Here is a 12,076-nt window from a genome sequence, read left to right as displayed (position 1 = left end):
TGTTGAGCCCTCAAGAAGTAGTGGCGACCACCTCAGTGGTTGCTGATGCCATGGACATTGAAAGTGAACCTATGTTGGTCCCTCTCTCTACAAAAAGTGTAGTGTCTGAGACGTCTGCGTTCCAGACAACTCCGGACGTTACGGAAGTGGAGCGTGTGTGTTCTGCTTCGGTCATAGCTTTTTCCCTCCCAGCAGAAATGGAAATGCCTGTTCCACCTATGGTGCATGGTTCAAGTATGGCTCACCAATCAGACTATGATTCTGACGGGGCCTTATCACTTGCCTCTGGTGATAGTACCGAAGTCTGGAATGATCCAGGCTTATTTCAGGAACTGGAGGGTGTCCCGACTGTGCCCCCCCGCCCCCCCCGGAGATCATAAAGTTCTTGCAGCACACCTTCTGTAAGAGACATGTTCAAATTCAAGATTCCTTTCCAGACCTGCACAGTTTTATTACTTCTGAAAAGCAGCTGCTCCTTCAGTTTGAGCTGTTCAGTTCAGTTCGTCACAAATGTTTCATCTAAAGAAATGGGTTTTGAAAGCAAGGAAACTACTGCATCCGTAACCTGGCCAATTGACCGATGTCTTTTTCAAAATTCCACACTATGGCTTTCTTGATAGCGACTTTAAACATTAATGGAGGACGTTCGAACTTATGCAAAGCTAAAGTTAAGGAGCTTGTATTGAAGAACCACATTAAATTTTTACTCTTACAGGAAACCAGATGTAGTTCCTCCTGTATGAGCGAATGGGAGAGAATGATGAAAGGAAGGTGGTTCTTCAGCAGCTTAGAGTGTCCTAGAGCTGGGGTAGCCATCGATTTACATCCCCCTCTCTGTAATCTCATTGTTGATTTTAATGAAATTATTAAAGGATATTTAATCTCAATCACTTTTACTCTTAATGTTTTTAAACACACAATACTGAATGTCTATGCACCCAGTGACACTATGGATCGAACTTGTTTTTTCACACAGTTAGAGACATCCCTCTCACACTTAGATTTTAATGGATTTGTTTGTTGAGGAGGGGATTTTAACTTCAAGATGGATTCCACCATTGATCGCAATGGGAAAGAGCCTCACCCAGCGAGCATTATGCCTCTGACTGGGACTTTGACAACCTTCTCCCTTATTGACATTTGGAGAACTTGTAATCCATCAACACGACAATATACATGGTGTCGGTGTTTCGATGGCTGTCTGTCCCTTGCAAGGTTAGACCGTTTTTATATTAATAATGATTTTTAAAATATTGTGACCCACACTGGTATTGTCCCGAGTGGTTTCTCAAACCATCATATGGTCATACTTCGTATTCACTTACCAATTCGTAGCCGAGGTGCTGCCTACTGGACTTTTAATGTAAGCCTGCTTGAGGATCATTTGTTCCTTGATGCCTTTCGTGTTTTTTGGAGAACTTTACTCCAATGTAAATCCTCCTTTCCTCATCTTGTGCAATGGTGGGACAATGCCAAAGCACAGATAAGATCCTTCTGCCAGCAATACGGAGCTTATCAAACTCGACAGGACTCTGCCCTTCAATCCCTGGTTGCCAGAGAAATACTATCTTTGCAATCCAACCTCTCAGCCTCTAATACTGAAAGGACCAACTTTTTGCTCACAAAGAAAAAAGCCCTTCTTGCTGGACTCTGTGCAAAGCAAGCCAGGGGAGCTCTGATCCATATCTGAATGGAAAATCTGTATAACTTGGATACTTCCTCCAAGTTCTTCTTCGGACTGGAAGTTCAGGAAAAAAAAGTCAGCAGATAGCCTCACAAAAGACGAAGGAAGGAAGAATAACACACTGCCAAAAAGACATCAGAGTTTCACTCAAGGATTACTTCTCTGAACTCTACCAAGCCAGGAGCACTGATAATGAGATTGTGGAATCCCTGACTTCTTCCTTACCCACCTTATCAAAATCAGCACGTCTACAACGAAACAAGGAAATAACTTTTGAAGAACTTCAGGCTGCACTGCAGACTCTACCAACAGGCAAAGCCTCTGGACTTGATGTAATGCCTATATAACTTTACAAAACCTTTTGGGACCTTCTGGGACCTTCTGGGACCAGAGTTACATGAAGCCCTGATTGACGGTCTACGATCATGTCTGTTACCATTAAGTTGTCACAGGGCTGTACTTGCCCTTGTCCCCCAAAAAGGTGACCTTCAGCAACTGTGCAACTGGCGTCCTATATCATTGCTTTGCACAGATTATAAAATTTTCTCAAAGGCTCTTACCAACTGGCTCAGACCCGTGATTGGGGAAATTATACATCCTGATCAATCCTATTGTGTTCCAAAAAGAAAAATACATGACAGTATTTTTATGGTGCATAACATGATTGATATCTGCACTCTTGAAGCAAAAAATATTGCTTTGCTTTTTCTATACCAGGAAAAAGCCTTTGACACTGTCAAACCTCTATCTTTTTTCTGTTTTATGAAGGTTTGGTTTTGGGGGAACTTTTATCTCTTACATACAGCTCCTGTATAATAACATTTTTAGTGTACTTAAAGTTAACAATAGTTTATGTCAGCCTTTCCCAGCTAGTAGAGGCATTCGCCAAGGCTGCCCTTTATCTGGCCTTCTCTATTCCCTCGCAATTGAGCCTTTTCTCATTCGGTTGCGGGTACATCTTCCTGGTTTTCTTCCCCAACCAATGGCGAACCCAGTTAAAGTAATTGCCTATGCAGATGATCTTTGTGCGGTTATCCATTCAGATGAGGATGTCTCTGCCTTGGTCCATTGTGCCCATGAATTCAGTATGGTAAGCTCCACCAAAGTAAACTGGAAAAAGAGCAAAGCTCTCTATCTTGGTCCGCAAAATGGCGCCACTCCTCCGACCCTGCCCAAGCAACTTGAATGGGCATGGGATGGAATTTTTTTTATCTCAGAGTCTTCCTTGGCACTCAAAATTTCGTTTTAAAAAAGCTGGGAATTTTTAATAAATATAACTGAGAGAAGGTTAATAAAATGGAAGGGACTACTTTGTCAAATCTCATATCGAGGGCGAACCCTTGTTATTAATAACCTTGCGGCATCAATGCTTTGGCATATTTTTACGGCAATACAGCCCCCAGATTTCATTCTTTAAAAAACCTACAATCCATTTTTATTGACTTATTTGGGGGGGGGGGAGCACTGGTTCCAGACTAGTGTGAAGAAGAACTCTTTTGTCAAGTTGAATATTTTATTGACAATGATCATGGCATTTTATCTGCAACCAAAAGGGAAAATAGACAATATTAGTCTGATTACTTTCACACGATATGGTACACAGGAAAATGCCATGAACTAACAATGAAGATCTCATATCGGCATTTGCATATTGAACATTACTAACTGGCGTTATACAATTGCACTAATGATAATAATAACACGAAACAACAATAATGTCCAACTATAATGAATAAAATAACAATGGACAAATGCACAAGACACTAGGACATAGGGCAATGACAATCACTCTTCATGGTGTGCTAAGCCTGCCTATTGCCGAAGGAGGACAGGGGCTGGTTGCCATTACCAGCAAAGTGATGGCTTTTCACCTCCTTTTGTTGCACAGGCTGTTGTACACGGATGTTTCTTGGAAAGCCTTCGCTCACTGTCTGCTTCGACAGGCAGGGAAACTCGGCTAAGATGAGGAACTCTTTCTCATGGACACCAATAAAGTTGATATCACAACAGTGCCCCTGTTCTATAGAAGTATGCTGGAGGCATGACAGGCAGTCACCATTCGTCGTGATGACAGTAGCTACTCTCTCAAAATGTTTTTTAAACGAGCCAATTTTTTAAACCCTATTTTTAAAGGGGTTTGTGGTGATCGCAATTTTATGCAAAATTCTATTGATGCTGGATACACCAAGGTTAAACATTTTAGAACTCCTTTTCCTTATAAGTGGAAGCCAGCTGCCGAGGTCGCTGTGGCCACTGGAATTAGGTCCATTCGAGACATAGGGAAATTTTCTCTGTAATTCTATGCTTTTTTCAAGCAGTCCGGGTTAAAATGGACTCCAGAGCTGGACTTTACACCTTTGCTCCTACACCCCTTTCCAGCACTTTTACTTCACTTTCAAGGTTTTATCTCTTTTAACTCAGTGGAAAAACGTACAGTTTATTTTGTGTGTGTTAAAGCCCTTGTTCCTGAGAGACCTGCAGAACCACAAGCGCACTGGAAGAGGATTCTCCGGGTTACTCCTTCCACTGCAATCCAATGGCTTGTTATGTATAAGACGCCCAATGCCAAGCGCTCTGGAGACTTGCAATGGTGGCTGGCGCATTACATTTTACCCTCTAATGTTTTGTCTAATCACATATGCTCTAGTAACATGGAATTGTGTCCTTTTTGTGGTGCTACTGAAAACATTTTCCACATTTTCATTGAGTGCCCAAGGCTGCCCCCCCCCCCCATTTTTATGATTTAATCACATGCACTCCGAGGGCAAGGCCTTGTTTTTACACATTGTGTTTTTATCTTCGGTTTTAGTATATGTTACCGATGCAAAAATGAGTGTCTTTGAGCAAATTATTTGTCTTCCGAGGCTAAACTCGCTATATACCTGTCAAGGAAGCATAAAATGCAATATCCCGACAATTCTGATGATGATGATGTAGTTCATCTTTTTAAAGCCTTCGTCACATCACGTTTGCACTTTGAATTTCAACTCAGTGATTTTACGTTGTTTTTACAAAAGCAGTGTGTGAACGAATCATTATGTAAACTTGATTATGGTGTCCTTATAGTTAATTTATTATTTTTTTGCCTTGTTTTTATGTACTACCTCTTTCCTCATTTTAACTTTGTACAATGTTTGCATTTGGTTTCTAATTCTTGTGCACAATGATTCCTGGAAATAAAGAGGAACAAATTGTCAAATGTCTCTCTCTCTCTCTCTCTCTCTCTCTCTCTCTCTCTCTCTCTCTCTCTCTCTCTCTCTCTCTCTCTCTCTCTCTCTCTCTCTCTCTCTCTCTCTCTCTCTCTCTCTCTCTCTCTCTCTCTCTCTCTCTCTCTCTCTCTCTCTCTCTCTCTCTCTCTCTCTCTCTCTCTCTCTCTCTCTCTCTCTCTCTCTCTCTCTCTCTCTCTCTCTCTCTCTCTCTCTCTCTCTCTCTCTCTCTCTCTCTCTCTCTCTCTCTCTCTCTCTCTCTCTCTCTCTCTCTCTCTCTCTCTCTCTCTCCTCCAGAATTATTATTGATGGCATTTCAACAGTCCTGACAATTACAAATCAATTGCCTTCTATACACCTGATCAATACCGGTTCCCTGTCCTTACCTTCTCCAGTGCAATAAACATCAATTCATTGTGTGATCGTGTTCTGGTGTTCTGCTTTAAGTTAGGTTCAGTATTCTGCCAACAACAGTTTCTTGGCTCGGGTTACACTGGGTGGTTTGCCATTGCCTTCCCAGTAATTGTGTAAATAATCGAATCGAAGTTTATTAAGCACCTGTGCATGATATGGAAGTTTATAGCCTTTTCAGATGTCGTAGTTCCATATGATTACGAAGTGTGGGGTGTAATTACTACGTCACACTCGTTATGTCACAAGTTATTTGGAAAATCATGTTCTTCTTTCACCTTCACCTCTTTCCATTACACACCAGAAAAAGTTTTTGCATTTCTCGATATCATCTCATCAGGAAGCTTTATGAATCAAACCTACAATATATTTGAATCTTTCATACAGAATCTTCTGCACAGCTTTTTGAAGCTTCTTCTTCTTCTTCTTCTTCTTCTTCTTCTTCTTCTTCTTCTTCTTCTTCTTCTTCTTCTTCTTCTTCTTCTTCTTCTTCTTCTTCTTCTTCTTCTTCTTCTTCTTCTTCTTCTTCTTCTTCTTCGGTGTGCAGCACAAGGAAACAGGGCTGAGGGTGTGGTTGTGCCACTGATGCAATTCCCTCTGTAGGCTTGGGCAGGAATTTGTAATTTGTTCCATGGTGCTGCGATAGCTCACCTACTCTTCTCAAAGGATACTGTGGGATGTTTACAGTAACTGCAAGTACAACTACTACTAATATGCATACCCAGCTGAGGGGCGTAGTAACCCCTTTAAACTTCATTCCCTTGAGAACACGAGGTTAGGGCAGGAATTTTGGAATTTTTTGTTCATAGTGCCAGTTTTATTTATTTATTCGTATGCAGCGTATGGCTGCTCAGCTACATCGTTTTCTGAGGGCGCAGCTGTGCCGCTGATGTAGTGCCCATTACCAGCAAGCTGGTACTCATTTTGCCGACCTCAGAAGGATGACAGGCTGTCAACCCACCTGGTGTGAATTCAACGGCCCGACATGGGCTTGAGCTTAAGACGCAAGTATCTTAAGTCAGCTTACTTGACCGTAAAGCAAACGCCAGGCTCTCGTGCTGGTAATAGTTCGCCTCCTCTTCGTGAAGGGCACCGTGGAATCTTTACGTCCACCAACTAATGTCAGCAGACGGAACACCCAGTTTATAGTCCATCAAAGGGACGGCACACAGAATGATGACTCACCTTGTCTATGAAACACATGGATGACAGTTTATAGCTGGGTAGGGATTCGCACCCAGGCTTGACAACTTAGAGACGAGTGTGCATCCCTTTTACGCCATCCTGCAAGCCCAACATTGACGCTGATGAGGTAGGTGCAAGTCTCCACATAAATATACGAATTTTTCCCAATCCTCATTAGAAGTGTGCACCTGACAGCGTAAAGTCGGCACAGGTGTACGTTGGCAACCAATATGTTCCCAGTTTCGTCTTCATCACGTCTTTGCAGTCCTGAGTTTAACAGTTTCTCTCTGTAAAGCAATGCAATGCTCTGCAAAGACATGCTATTTAAAGATGCCAGAGGAAAGCCATCCTTGGATTGCTAGCGACAGAAGGCTGACGTCGAAGGTTGAATTACACACGCCCAGGTTTAATGATGGTTTTGGTTTGTACCATAGTCTGCTTGAGAGCCGTTCATCCGCAGTTGTGACATTGCTCTGTCCACGCAAGAGTTTTAGCCCAAAAAGAGATGCGTAGTTTGTTTATCTCAATTTGAAGTTTGAAAATCTGTCGACAGACCATGTTATGTGTTGGAGGCAGGAATCATCTTTGATTTGCTCCGTTATGTTCTCTTTCTAAACGCGTCAATCCAACAAGATGTTCTGCTGTGGGTGTTAGCAAGCAAGCGGCCAAGGTAGATTAACAAACCTGTGAAAGGAGACTTTTCTTGTGATGCCAAAACCCACCAGCACCACAGCAGGAATGCAGGCATGTCTCCTCAAAGGGCTTGAGGTTGTGTCAGAGTGACGAAGGCATTGATTGCAAGTCGAAGTTTTTGTGTGTTTCACGCACCTGTTTATCTCTGTGTGTTGTGCTCTCTGATTCTGGTTATGCCTGGTATTTTTATAATCCCAAAACAACATGACATAACACCTTACATTTTGCACTTCTTAGACAATACAAGTACTTCAATGGTCACAAAGCCACCTTGGCATAGAACTCTGAGCACAAATGAATACTTTCCAGCAATCGTGTTCCAAGGTGAGTACATTTTACCATTTTGCACATAAGGTATTTATTAATGGTTACATCAAGAACGAGTGCATTGGTAGCGGAGTCTTGCGGTAATGTGACAATCAATAATGTGCTTATGTATCTGGTATACGTGTGTGAATACTGACTATATAATTATATATATATATATATATATATATAGTATATACAATATATATATATATACATATATATATATATATACATATATATAATATATATATATATATAATATATACATATATATATATAATATATATATATATATATATATATATATATATATATATATATATATATATATATATATATATATATATATATATATATATATATATATATATATATATATATATATATATATATATATATATATATATATATATATATATATATATATATATATATATATATATATATATATATATATATATATATATATATATATATATATATATATATATATATATATATATATATATATATATATATATATATATATACTACATATATATATATATATATATATATATATATATATATATATATATATATATATATATATATATATATATATATATATATATATATATATATATACACACACACTCATACACACATACACACACGTACACTCATCTGTACACCATGTGAAATTAAGTGGCTTTAATCTGTAAATCCCGAAGAGCAGTAAAGTCGAGATGATACCTTTGTAGGGTTGGGAAGTATTTCTCAATGGAGGTTGAGGCTCATGGAAGAGCTAGAAGGCAGAGGTTTGAAGGACAACAAACGAACATCAGGATAGAGAATGCGAGACATGATATTGCAATGATCTGCAGTCTTTATGTAACAGCCAAATGTGGCAACACCAGATTGTGAGGCCACCAACCTGTCTGTGGTAAGAGAGGAGCAGGACCTTTCATTAAACTTCCTGCTAAATATTACCATCAGACCCTTGAATTCCACTGTTTACAGGAGTGCAAAATGAGAAGCAGAAGCAATAGCCCACGGTGGAGAACCATACTTCGTCAGCTTGTTAGGCTCCATCTGTAGTCACGTCTTCCAGGCCACTTGGGCCTGGGCCAGTGGTGACCATAAAAATATGCTTGGTGTTCACATCGTTCCTGGCCATCAATAAATAATCCATCATACAGATTTGCTTTTTTACTTGTGACATCACGCAATACTTAACTGATAATGTGCAGACTCGTCCGACTAGAGTAAAGCTCATAGTTCCACTCATGGTTTGCCAGCAACGAGACAGACTCTTGTCCTTCACAGACTCGTGAATGTGTGTCATTTGTACTTCTTCCTCTCTGAGATCAAGTAGCGTGTTGATGTCACAGTGATGACGAATGGCCGCTTCGACACAGCCAGAATCTGGCGCAATGGCCCTTGTGTTCGATCGAGTGATTCTTACCACTAAATGCCTTGACTTTACATCTGATGTGATGATTGTGAACACAACTGCATGCGGCCCTGCCCAGTCCCAAGTGGCCTCAAAAACGTAGTGCAAAACAGCCTCATGGTACTTCAAAGTGTGCCTGCTGGAATGAATTGGCGTACTCTCAGTTTCGTTTTCCCCTTAAAATCAGAACATCAAATCAGGAACAGGAAGAAATGGAGAGATATTTAGGAGTTAAATCAACATATTACCACTCAAATGAATGAAAGGGTTTTGTACGATTGCAAAAGTTGACATTAAGGTTGGAGATTTCAAAACTCCAAAATCAAAATGGATCTCATCATTGATTACAAACCAAAGAAAACCAAATAACTCGAGCCATCCTAGCTGGGTTTTAGAACAGGAAAGCATTTCAACATCAAAGGTAGTTATAGAAAACATTAAGTTAAGAAATTAATAACCTGCCTAGAGAGTTGGAATGGAACGAGAGGACTGGCAGAGACAGAGAGCGGATGCTCGCAGTGTTTCAACGTTGAATTTTTGTTTAAATTACAACGAAATGTTGAACAACAAGAATGCAATGCCTATCCAACTTCAGTTAATGTTGTTTCATGGTAGTTTTGTTATTTTGACGTATATTGCATGTTGGGCAGGTTTTTGCAAACAATTCGGATGCGGAAGAGAATTTGACAAATAAAAACAGGAGGCCCACAAATTATTTGAATCTGGATCCCAGCATCATTATCTGTGTGTGAAGGGAACCCCAAGTTGGCTGGACGGATGAAAGGATGACGATAAGAGGAAAGAAAGGAGAGAGAAAATGCTATGCCTTACTCTCTGCCTGGCAGTGAAAGATGTAGAGTGTGACCACAATGTTGACAGATATAATCTGCAGTAATTGCTCTTGTCATGCGATGTGGAGACCTGGGACTTGAAGAAGGCCCTTGGGAGTTGTGGCAGGTGACAGAAACAGGGAAAAGATTGTGAGACCGGCTGTTGCAGCTGTCAGTCTGAACATTCACTAAAAGCATCTTTGGCAATCATTCGGGCAATAGGCCATGCTTTTGTTTTGAAATTTATTTTCTGTGTGCCCCAACGTTACTTCGCAACCTCCAACATCGATGGCCTCGTCGTCATATTTTTTTTACCGACAATGTCAGGAGTTTCTATGAAGTGTGCAAAATGTGAATCCTTAGATGCACAGGAATAAAAAGGATATATCTGCATGCAAGTGCAAGGACCATTCGAGTATCCTGCATCGGAGTGGCGACCCGTCCAGGATTGTGCTCAATAGAGACTGCTTCAGCAGCACCAAATTCTCTGTACAGAGTATGTTCCCAATGGATGGATGGATGGAAGTACAAGAACTCAACCAAAAAGGGGTGCTATGAGAATGGGGGTTCACTTAGCATTTACATCAACATGAGTGCTGGATGGATATCAAGAAAAACAGAGTCAATGAGAGAAAGATACACATTGGTACAATCGATGGCAATGGCCCAAAAGTACCGGAGAGTGGTGTTGATTACCGAGACTTGGAAAAGACGTCTGAATTAAACACTTTCTATATTGGTGTCGAAGAAACACAAGCAGAGCTGTTGACATAAATCATCCGCAAGGAAGTTATAAAAGCATGAAACATTCATGAACCGCTTGCCCAGTTAAGATTGTGGCACAAAGCAAAGCATTTATTTGAATAGATCTTGCTGAATGACTCTATCTCAAGACCAATAATTTTTGAGCTTGCCAAAATGGGGTGCGCTGCATTTGTAATGAGAAAGGAGTTTTTTAGGGGGGGCAGGTTAAAAAGAAATCCTCAGCCCCCCCACCCCTCCTCCAGCTAAAATTGGTTGGACAGCATTGGAACTCCCACCAGCAGATATTTATGTCCGGCTAAGAGTGCCGACACCGAATGCCATCCCAGCTGTTTCCATGCTCCGCACCCTGAGTGAGAAGGCATGCAAACACAAACATGTGTCTGGGCCCCTGCCTCAAGATCTTGAATGGTTCCTTGCATCGCGTGCTTTGCTGTGAATAGACTTTGGGAATACCTGTGAATGGAGGCTCCAGTTTTGAGAACATGCCAAACTCGTGTCAATGCACTGCATCCCAGGAGCTCGGCCGAGGTAACCCGGCAAAAGGATTGCGAGCAGTAGGAGTCTTGGAAGCATTGCCGGGATGAAGCGATGGAAGGAAATACGAGAATCCCAGGTTTATATCTGCGGACGATACCTGCAGGAAGAGACTTGGACCTCTGCCCACAAATTTGGAGCTTTTAGTGATTGCTGTATCACCCCCCCCCCCCCAAAAAAAAAACAACAAAAAACAATAATGATAAAAGTAAAGAAGAAATTCCAGAAAACCCTTTTGCAATTACACAAAAAGTTTGAATCACTTCATTCTTCCACTGATGTGCATTCCTTGTACATCTTGGTGGACGTGCCAAGAGAGTTGCCTTTGAAAATTGCATGAGAGAAAGGGGTAATTTAGATTGGTTGCCATGACTATTATCAGGGAGCCCTTACGTGCCAATCATCTACTCTGCACATGAACCTGATCTCACCTGCAGTAAAAATAGGAGGCTTTGTAGATAAAAAAAAATAATAAAGGGGGGCCATAAAGTAATTACGCTGGAGAACAGAGCATGATCACACACGACTTGGTTTTATGAACACAGACAAGAGCACAGGATGTGCAATCCGTTTTGGGAAAGAACGGGCGAGGAGATGAGTTATAAGAGAGAAAACGTGTTTTCAATTATGTTGTTTTGCTCTGTTACTATAGATCTCCAAATCTTGGTCTACGTGGTGAGAGCTTTTTCCATGTAAGGAGTAGCCTTGGCTCGTTTATCTCGATGACACAACCGACACTAGAAATGTGGGCTGATGATTTCAGTGTCCAATAGGTGGTGCATCCTGGACGTCTCGCAACTCTTCCAGAAGGTATACTAAAAAAAACACAAGAGGGCTGGCTACCACTGCCACGAGAATCTGGCAAAGAAAGACAGAAGAGACTTTGCGATTTCTGCTTCAATTTCTGCAAATGAGATTGTATTGCCCAATCTTCCATTGTGGCCGATTAGATCATGTAAGGGCTGGCGGGATTGGCCTAGCCTAGAGGTATGCACACTCGCCTCAAAGCTGTTTCGGCTGGGTT

At 41.0% G+C, this 12,076-nt stretch overlaps 1 long non-coding RNA gene across 1 annotated transcript in view; it reads left to right on the top strand.

Annotated features, from left to right (window-relative positions):
- The first annotated feature begins 7,325 nt into the window (after positions 1-7,325).
- LOC147016607 (uncharacterized) overlaps positions 7,326-12,076 on the top strand; it is a 48,676-nt gene continuing 43,925 nt past the window's right edge. The window contains exon 1 of the long non-coding RNA XR_015049683.1: positions 7,326-7,503. This is a non-coding gene — a long non-coding RNA (uncharacterized LOC147016607). The remainder of the gene's footprint in view (positions 7,504-12,076) is intronic.

This window comes from Eptatretus burgeri, chromosome 11, assembly GCF_056783735.1.
Source record: "Eptatretus burgeri isolate ZD-2024b chromosome 11, Ebu_testis_v1, whole genome shotgun sequence".
Classification (NCBI taxonomy): Eukaryota; Metazoa; Chordata; class Myxini; order Myxiniformes; family Myxinidae; genus Eptatretus; species Eptatretus burgeri.
Note: the sequence above shows the minus strand (reverse complement) of the source record. Positions and strands in the feature narration are given on the sequence as shown.